Raw genomic sequence first — 10,795 nt, 5'->3', positions numbered from 1 at the left:
ATTCATAATATTGAAGCCAAAAGATGCAAAGTTAATAATGATAGTGCAACTTATTTGTGGCACTGCCATTTAGGTCATATTGGTGTAAAGCGCATGAAGAAACTCCATGCTGATGGGCTTTTGGAATCACTTGATTATGAATCACTTGATGCTTGCGAACCATGCCTCATGGGCAAGATGACTAAGACACCGTTCTCCGGAACAATGGAGCGAGCAACAGACTTGTTGGAAATAATACATACTGATGTACGCGGTCCGATGAGTGTTGAGGCTCGCGGCGGGTATCGTTATTTTCTGACCTTCACAGATGATTTGAGCAGATATGGGTATATCTACTTGATGAAACATAAGTCTGAAACATTTGAAAAGTTCAAAGAATTTCAGAGTGAAGTGGAAAATCATCGTAACAAGAAAATAAAGTTTCTACGACCTGATCGTGGAGGTGAATATTTGAGTTATGAGTTTGGTCTTCATTTGAAACAATGTGGAATAGTTTCGCAACTCACGCCACCTAGAACACCACAGCGTAATGGTGTGTCCGAACATCGTAACCATACTTTATTAGATATGGTGCGATCTATGATGTCTCTTACTGATTTACCACTATCGTTTTGGGGTTATGCTTTAGAGACGGTTGCATTCACGTTAAATAGGGCACCATCTAAATCCGTTGAGATGACACCATATAAACTGTGGTTTGGCAAGAAACCTAAGTTGTCGTTTCTTAAAGTTTGGGGTTGTGATGCTTATGTGAAAAAGCTTCAACCTGATAAGCTCGAACCCAAATCAGAGAAATGTGTCTTCATAGGATACCTAAAGGAGACTGTTGGGTACACCTTCTACCACAGATCTGAAGGCAAGATATTCATTGCTAAGAATGGATCCTTTCTAGAAAAGGAGTTTCTCTCGAAAGAAGTGAGTGGGAGGAAAGTAGAACTTGATGAGGTAATTGTACCTTCTCCCGAATTGGAAAGTAGTTCATCACAGAAATCAGTTCCAGTGATTCCTACACCAATTAGTGAGGAAGCTAATGATGATGATCATGAAACTTTAGATCAAGTTACTACCGAACCTCGTAGGTCAATCAGAGTACGTTCCGCACCAGAGTGGTACGGAAATCCTGTTCTGGAAGTCATGTCACTAGACCATGACGAACCTACGAACTATGAGGAAGTGATGATGAACCCAGATTCCGCAAAATGGCTTGAGGCCATGAAATCTGAGATGGGATCCATGTATGAGAACAAAGTGTGGACTTTGGTTGACTTGCCCGATGATCGGCAAGCCATAGAGAATAAATGGATCTTCAAGAAGAAGACTGACGCTGACGGTAATGTTACTGTCAACAAAGCTCGACTTGTTGTGAAAGGTTTTCGACAAGTTCAAGGAGTTGAATACGATGAGACCTTCTCACCCGTAGCGATGCTTAAGTATGTCCGAATCATGTTAGAAATTGCCGCATTTTATGATTATGAAATTTGGCAAATGGATGTCAAAACTGCATTCCTTAATGGATACCTTAAAGAAGAGTTGTATATGATGCAACCAGAAGGTTTTGTCGATCCTAAAGGTGCTAACAAAGTGTGCAAGCTCCAGTGATCCATTTATGGACTGGTGCAAGCCTCAAGGAGTTGGAATATATGCTTTGAAAGTGTGATCAAAGCATATGGTTTTATACAGACTTTTGGAGAAGCCTGTATTTACAAGAAACTGAGTGGGAGCTCTGTAGCATTTCTGATAGTATATGTGGATGACATATTGTTAATCGGAAATGATATAGAATTTCTGGATAGCATAAAAGGATACTTGAGTAAGAAATTTTCAATGAAAGACCTCGGTGAAGCTGCTTATATATTGGGCATCAAGATCTATAGAGATAGATCAAGACGCTTAATTGGACTTTCACAAAGCACATACCTTGATAAAGTTTTGAAGAAGTTCAAAATGGATCATTCAAAGAAAGGGTTCTTTCCTATGTTACAATGTGTGAAGTTGAGTCAGACTCAATGCCCGACCACTGCAGAAGATAGAGAGAAAATGAAAGTCATTCCCTATGCCTCAGCCATAGGTTCTATCATGTATGCAATGTTGTGTACCAGACCTGATGTGTGCCTTGCTATAAGTTTAGCAGGGAGGTACCAAAGTAATCCAGGAGTGGATCACTGGACAGCGGTCAAGAACATCCTGAAATACCTGAAAAGGACTAAGGATATGTTTCTCATTTATGGAGTTGACAAAGAGCTCGTCGTAAATGGTTACGTCGATGCAAGTTTTGACACTGATCCGGATGGCTCAAACTCGCAAACCCGGTATTTATATTGAATGGTGGAGCTGTCAGTTGGTGCAGTTCCAAGCAAAGCATCATGGCGGGATCTACGTCTGAAGCGGAGTACATAGCTGCTTCGGAAGCAGTAAATGAAGGAGTCTGGATGAAGGAGTTCATATCCGATCTAGGTGTAATACCTAGTGCATCGTGTCCAATGAAAATCTTTTGTGACAATACTGGAGCAATAGCCTTGGCGAAGGAATCCAGATTTCACAAGAGAACCAAACACATCAAGAGACGCTTCAATTCCATCCGTGATCAAGTCAAGGAGGGAGACATATAGATTTGGAAAATACATACGGATCTGAATGTTGCAGACCCGTTGACTAAGCCTCTTCCACGAGCAAAACATGATCAGCACCAAGACTCCATGGGTGTTAGAATCATTACTATGTAATCTAGATTATTGACTCTAGTGCAAGTGGGAGACTGAAGGAAATATGCCCTAGAGGCAATAATAAAGTTATTATTTATATTTCCTTCTATCATAATAAATGTTTATTATTCATGCTAGAATTGTATTAACCCGAAACTTAGTACATGTGTGAATACATAGACAAAATTGAGTGTCCCTAGTATGCTACTTGACTAGCTCGTTAATCAAAGATGGTTAAGTTTCCTAACCATAGACATGTGTTGTCATTTGATGAACGGGATCACATCATTAGAGAATGATGTGATGGACAAGACCCATCCATTAGCTTAGCATAATGATCGTTTAGTTTTATTACTATTGCTTTCTTCATGACTTATACATGTTCCTCTGACTATGAGATTATGCAACTCCCGAATATCGGATGAACACCTTGTGTGCTATCAAACGTCACAACGTAACTGGGTGATTTAAAGATGCTCTACAGGTGTCTCCAGAGGTGTTTATTGAGTTGGCATAGATCAAGATTAGGATTTGTCACTCCGTGTATCGGAGAGGTATCTCTGGGCCCTCTCGTTAATGCACATCACTATAAAGCCTTGCAAGCAATGTGACTAAGGAGTTAGTTACGGGCTGATGCATTACGGAACGAGTAAAGAGACTTGCCGGTAACGAGATTGAACAAGGTATGATGAAACCGACGATCGAATCTCGAACATACCGATGACAAAGGGAATGACGTATGTTGTTATGCGGTTTGACCGATAAAGATCTTCGTAGAATATGTAGGAGGCAATATGAGCATCCAAGTTCCGCTATTGGTTGTTGACCGGAGATGTGTCTCGGTCATGTCTACATATTTCTCGAACCCGTAGGGTCCGCACGCTTAACGTTCGATGACGATTTGTATTATGAGTTATGTGTTTTGGTGACCGAAGTTTGTTCGGAGTCCTGAATGAGATCACGGACATGATGAGGAGTCTTGAAATGGTCGAGAGGTAAAGATTTATATATTGGAAGGTTATATACGGACACCGGAATGGTTCCGATAAGGTTCGGGGATTTTTCGAAGTACTGGGAGGCTACCGAATCCCCCGGGAAACTTAATGTGCCTATTGGGCCATAGTGGAGGAGAGGAGGCAGGCCGCGGGAGGTGGCACCCCCCCCCTTGCCCAATCCGAATTGGACAAGGGGAGGGGGCGTGGCCCCCCTCTTTCCTTCTCCCTCTCCCTCCTTTCCCCTTTCCCCCTCTCCGTTGGAAGGAAAAGGGGGGCCGAATCCTACTACGAACAGAGTCCTAGTAGGACTCCCCCCTCTTGGCGCGCCCGCCTTGGGCTGGCCTCCTCCTCCCCCCTCCTTTATGTACGTGAGCAGGGGGGCACCCCAAAGACACAACAGTTGTTTCTTAGCCGTGTGCGGTGCCCCCCTCCACAGTTTACCACCTCGGTCATATTGTCGTAGTGCTTAGGCGAAGCCCTGCGCGGATCACATCACCAGCACCATCGACACGCTGTGCTGACGGAACTCTCCCTCGACCCTCTACTGGATCAAGAGCTCGAGGGACGTCATCGAGTTGAACGTGTGCTGAACACGGAGGTGCCGTACGTTCGGTACTTGGATCGGTTGGATCATGAAGACGTTCGACTACATCAACCGCGTTAACTAAACGCTTCCGCTTCCGGTCTACGAGGGTACGTGGACACACTCTCCCCGCTCATTGCTATGCTTCTCCTAGATAGATCTTGCGTGATCGTAGGAAATTTTTTGAATTACTATATTCCCCAACACTCTTGCCATGAAGCAATAGGTGGGAGCGTAGTCATCAGCATAGTCTTCAGTGTTGGTGGAGTCACCCTTTTCTTCATGGTCGAAGATGGACTTGCTGACGAACTCTATAGCGAGGGCCAAACTTGCAACCCCAGAGTCATATTCCTCCTCAGATTCCTCAGCTTCCTCAGATTGTTTGTTAGAATCCATTTCCTTACCTATGAAAGCGTGAGCACTGCTGGAGGTGCTTTTCTTCTTTGATGAGGACTTTGATGACTTCTTCTTCTTCTTGTCATCAGAATAGTCATCCTTGCTAGATCTTTTCTTCTTTGACCCCTTTTTCTAGAGGGGACAATCAGCGATGTAATGGCATGTCTTCTTGCATTTGTGGCAAGTCCTTTTGTCGTAGTCACGAGAAGAAGCTTCAGTGTTATTTGAATTATACTTTGAAGACTGTCGAAAGTGGTTCCTTTTGGAGAACTTCCGAAACTTCCTCACGAGCATAGCCAGTTCTCTGCCAATTTCCTCAGCATCATCTGTATGCATTCAGATACTTCTTCTTCTTCAGATGAAGAAATTGCATTTGCTTTATCCTTTGCCTTCAGAGCGCGAGGTCATCCATAGCTGGGACCATACATATCTCTCTTCTCAGCTTGCTAGAATTCATGAGTGTTGAGCCTCTCAAGAATATCAATGGGATCAAGTGACTTGTAATCAGGATGCTCTTGTATCATCAGGGCCAAGGTATCAAAAGAGCTGTCAAGAGACCTCAGTAATTTCTTCACCACCTCGTGGTCAATGATGTCAGTAGCACCTAGTGCTTGTAGCTCATTGGAAAGATCTGTGAGGCAATCGAAAGTTTGCTGAACATTTTCATTATCAAGCATCTTGAAGCGGTTGAAGAGATTTCGAAGCACATCAACTCGAGAGTCACATTGAGTGGAAACTCCCTCATTGACCTTGGAGAGCCTATCCTAGATCAGCTTTGCAGTTTCCGGTGCACTCACTCGGCCATACTGCCCTTTGTTGAGATGTCCACATATGATGTTCTTCGCTTGAGAGACGAGCTGCTTGAATCACTTCACATCAGCAGCATTGATGCTAGGAGCGACAGAGGGAACGCCATTCTCAACAAAGAACCAGATATCGTTGTCAATTGCCTCAAGATGCATGCGCATCTTGTTCTTCTAGTAAGGATAGTCTGTGCCATCGAAGATGGGGCACACAGCAGAAACCTTGATCATACATGTGGTCGACATAACTAAAACTCCAGGTGGTTAAACCAATATCACACAGAACAAGGGAGTATCTTGCTCTGATACCAATTGAAAGCGCATGTTTACTCCCAGAGGAGGGTGAATGGGAGATTTTTAGAAATTCGTCAAACTTCGATAATTTGACGAAGATCAGAGTGAAGAAATAGAAACACAAGGGAAGCTAAGTCATCACTGAATCAGAGTACATGCAATCAGGATATGTAAGGGTGAAGAATATGCAATCATACATTCATACATGCATGAAGAAAATGAACCGAGGAAATAAAGATAGCGTGATGAAATTCTTCAGTTCAAATTCGTCAGAGCACAGATCACAAATTCATCAGCAGTGGAATAAAGTAAGAGAGGGTTCAGGAATTTGAAACCAGGTTGGCTCGGTGAAGACAATGGAATTTGGTAGACCTGTTCAAGTTGCTGCATCAATTGTACGTCTAGTTGAGGCGGCTGAGTCGCTCAGAGTACACATAGTCCTCACAATAGTCCTCTTGAGCTAAGATCACTTAGTTCTCGCCCAATCACTCGTGGTAAGTCTTCAAGGTAGACTTCCAAAACCTTCACAGACTTGTTCACACGCACACCACAATGACTCTTGGTGCACTCAGAACTTGATGCCTAACCGTTTGGAAGAATGACAGTCTTCAAAGGTAACAGGCGTCGGATCACACAGATCAATCTCTTCAGTGATGCTCAATGACTTTGGCTCCGGGTTTTTCCTCACTTAGGATTCTCTCAAAGTCATCGGAGGATGGGTTGCTCTCTTATGACAAGTGTCAAGTTCTCTCAGAGCAGCCAACCAACAAGTGGTTGTGGGGGCGGCTATTTATAGCCAGGGGCAACCCGACATGAAATGTCATAAATGCCCTTCTCCGATTCGACCGTTTTTAGGACAAGGATCCACTCGACAGCTGGCACGCAGCGCAGCAACGGTCAGAATTTGAACTCTTAAATTCGTCGAGGCACTCAATTTTCTCACTTTTAGGAAGAACGTACTGGCGACCTCCTAACTCCTCAGCGTGACCAAATTCGTCAGCGACCAAATGAACCTCGTCACTATTGCTAGCAATTGCATCAGCTGTACTGGAGATTTCCAAAGGCTTCACTCGAAGCGGCTTTTGTGTATAGGTTTGAGCATTACTTTGGAAATGTGAAATATGATTCACCTAGACCCCCTTTAACAGTACGGTTTTTCCTATGACTCAAAGAAGAAGAAAAGAAACTATGAAAACAAAAGTCTTCAAGCTTTAAAGTCTTCACATCAATTTCTTCAAAGGCCGTACCAATTTCATCACCAATTTCTTCACTTGAAGAAATATATTTTTAGGGGTCGTCTTCCATGTGCTAAACCAAATCTTTTGTGACTCTGTCACGTGTGTATAGTCAAAAGCTCATTAGTTCCTCAACCTATTTGTCGTCAATACTCCAAAACCACTAAGCGGGCACTTGATGCAATTATAGCCCCCACCATCAATGACCTGTGGCGCATGAAGCAACGCCCTGGCCAGACCCTCCGCAAGTACATTCAGCGCTTCACCCAAGTGCGCCACAAGATCTCGAAGGCCTCGGATGAAGCCATCATCTCGGCGTTCACCAATGGCGTCACGGACGTCAGGATGTGCGAAAAGCTCACCAACAATGACGACCTGAGTTCTCGGGAGTGCCGAAGACCACATATAGACTGATTTTCCCCTTGCATCGCACCTCTCTTACGGGGATAACGCCCTTGAAAGTGATAAAGCTATGCTAGATGTGAGTTTTGTCAAATTCCATCTTTTCCAGCATGTCCTCGTAGATGAGGTTCAAACTGCTACCACCGTCCATTAGCACCTTATGTAGCCGACATCCATCCACTATGGGGTCGAGGACCAGGGTGGCTGGGCATCTGCTTAGGTTGATCGCCAGTTGATCATGTTGATCAAATGTGATCGATGTGTCCAACCACGCAGCTGGAGGTGTTCGTATCTGGACGTGGCCGAGCTCATGCAGAGCCCATTTTCTTTGATTCCTTGATGTGTATGTTTGATAAACCATCCGGACCTCGGCCTTGTCCAAGGATTTTGTGAAATAAGTAGTAGTGTGCCTACTTACAAGGAGGGCCTCGCCACCCTTAGCCACCTGTTTCACGACCCAACAAGCTCGAAGGTTGTGGGTTGGGTTGGTGTTTAGCAAAACGGAGTGTATTGGGCACGGTTGGTCCAGCAGTCCGTCTAGGGCGGTCTGAGATCATGTCTTCCTTCTTTTTCGAGATGACTCATTAGCGCGGGGCGCCTAGATGGCTCCCCTTGTGCGAGGTCATAGTGTTTCAATTTGTCTGAGCAGACTAGTTCTGATTGTTCGCCCTGAGCCAACCAAGCATCTTCGATGGCGCAAAATTTTGACACCAGTTCCGAGAGTTCAGAGAAAGTTTGAACTCAACGCCGGGTGAGGGCGTTTAACACACCCTCGTCGTGACAACTGTGACGAAAGGCGGCCAGTATTTCTGCATCGGGGCAGTCAGTTATTCTGTTCTTGACGAATAGGAATCGCGACCAAAATTGCCGGACTGTCTCGCCGGCTTGTTGCTTTACATAGATTAGGTTCCCCCATGTTCGTCATGGGGAAAGTGCACGGAGAAGGAGGTATCCAGGCTCGGCTTAACATCCGAAGTGCCCGCCTCTTCTAACTAATTGATCTCGTGCTCGTCCCTCAGACGGGAGCCCGGATCTGAGGTTTCCTCAAATCGGATTCCGTCGGCCGAGCTCATCAGGGGAGCGTGAAGCTCCGGACAGAGTTCCCAATCGCACCCCGATGCCTTGAAGGGAGAGTGCGATTTGAGACCTGTCAAGCCCTCAGACGGCCCGTTGGTGGGAGTCACCGATGCACCGATGGCGCTGAGGGGACTTAAATTACCGATTGGCGAAGCCACCGTTCCAAGTTGATCACACAGCAAGCTCTCAATGAAAGCACCAATGTGGGTGGCAAAACTGGCAGACCTCGGGTAGGGAGGCCCAAGCTGTGAGATCGGATTGATGGGTAACAAGAGACAAGGGACACAGTGTTTTACCCAGGCTCGGGCCCTCTTGAAGAGGAAAAACCCTACATCCTGCTCTTGCTTATATTGTGGGTGTACCAAAGTACAAATTTGATCTACCTCGAGATCGTATGTCGTGGCCTAAACCCTAAGGCTAATGATGATGATAATCGACGTCCCTCTACGGGCTAAACCCTCCGGTTTATATAGGGGGGTATCTAGGGTTATACATGGTTGATTGCCATCTAAGGGTACATGGCGACGGCCGAAGTAATGCTTGGAGTACACGTCAAGTCTTTGGCAAAGTCCCCATTGATTATGCCAGAGTGCAAAGCTTCCGGAGTCCTTTCTTTATGAGAACGGTGGCCATAAGGCCAGCCCATAGACTACGGGTCAACTAGGTTGGTACCCCTAGTGTACACCGTCAATATTTAACAACAAAAAGAGTGATGAAAGAAGTAAGAGAATAAATAAAAGCAAAGAAAGGCACAAGAAACTCAAAACCAGGAACGTAAAGCAAAGGAAAACCGGCGTACCTGGCCTGCCAGGGTGAGCAAGTCTTGTACTCCCTCCGTTCCTAAATAAAAGTCTTTTTAGAGATTCTAATATAGACTACATACGGATGTATATCGACATATTTTAGAGCGTAGATTCACTCATTTTGTTCCGTATGTAGTACATATTAGTAGAATCTTTAAAAAGACTTATATTTAGAAATAGAGGGAGTATACAGATTTAAAATAAGTGGTAATTGCACTCGAGATACATAAACTTGGTCGGTGGGAGTAGATTGGTACAAGAACTTAAAAAAGGTTTACCGCGGGTACACAAACTCGGCTTTTGGGTTCATATCAGGTACAAATCGCTCCTAGATTGACGTGTGTCTTGTTCTTTTTTCGAAAAATAAATTTGGCTATTATTTTTTCATGGTCGTCGCCCTCTCCTCTTTCTGTCTGTGGACCGAGCCGCCGCTCTCTAAAATCAACATGCCTTGTAGGCGTCAAAAGCAATACCGCGCTTCTGGATCCGTGTTGCCGCCACCGGGGGAAAGAGGAGAGGGCTACAACCGTGGATAAAAAATATATGAGTTTTTTTTTTGTAAGAATCGGACACGTGTTGATCCAGCAGCAATTTGTACGTGATATGGACACGAAAGCCAAATTCATATACCCGCGGTGACCTTTTTTTCAAGTTTATGTACCAATCTGCTCCCACCGGCCAAGTTTATGTATATGGAGTGCAATTACCTCTTAAAATAACAGGCTAACAAAGGCGAGACTAGTGCGCCGGGAAAAGGAGGAAAATAAAACTGTGTTCCCTACTTCGAGCTCACGACAAACAAGAAATAATTTTTGCTTGTTCAGGTGACCAAACGCGCACTTTCGTGCGCATAGTGGTTGCACCCACTTTCGTCGGTTTAAATTTTTACTCGTGCTATACTCTTACTGCTACAGGAGACATAATAAGTCTAAAAACTGGCTAATGCAAAATATTTTAAAATGTTATGGAATTTGAAAAAATGATTGTGAATTCAAAAAATAGTCGTGATTCTGACAATTATTAATGAATTTTAAAAATATTCACGATTTTAAAAAAATACTCCTGTATTTAAAAATGTTCGTGGATTTGAAAACAATTCGCAAATACAAAAAAGGTTCGCGAATTAGAGAAATGTTCATGTACTTAACACAATGTTCGATTATTAGAATTTGTTAGTCAATATAAAAAAATGTTCACTAATATAAAATCCTTCATGACTTTTAAAAATATTTGCGAATTTTAAAATTTTCATGTACTTCAAAAATTGACGAAATTTAAAAAATATTGTTGAATTTAATAAAATGGTTTTAATTTCGAAAAATATTTGTGAATTTAGAAGATATTCCAGCATATGAAAAATTATTCACAAAACTTGAAAATGTCTATGAATTGAAAATATATTTGTGAATTAAAAAATTCTTCATGACTTCAAATTGTCTTCTTATTTGTTTTACATTTTCTACTTTTATTTTGTTAATTTTAAAAAGTTTAGTTATTTAAAATAA

The sequence above is a fragment of the Triticum aestivum genome, chromosome 5D (genome assembly GCF_018294505.1).
Source record: "Triticum aestivum cultivar Chinese Spring chromosome 5D, IWGSC CS RefSeq v2.1, whole genome shotgun sequence".
In the NCBI taxonomy this organism is placed as follows: domain Eukaryota; kingdom Viridiplantae; phylum Streptophyta; class Magnoliopsida; order Poales; family Poaceae; genus Triticum; species Triticum aestivum.
Note: the sequence above shows the minus strand (reverse complement) of the source record.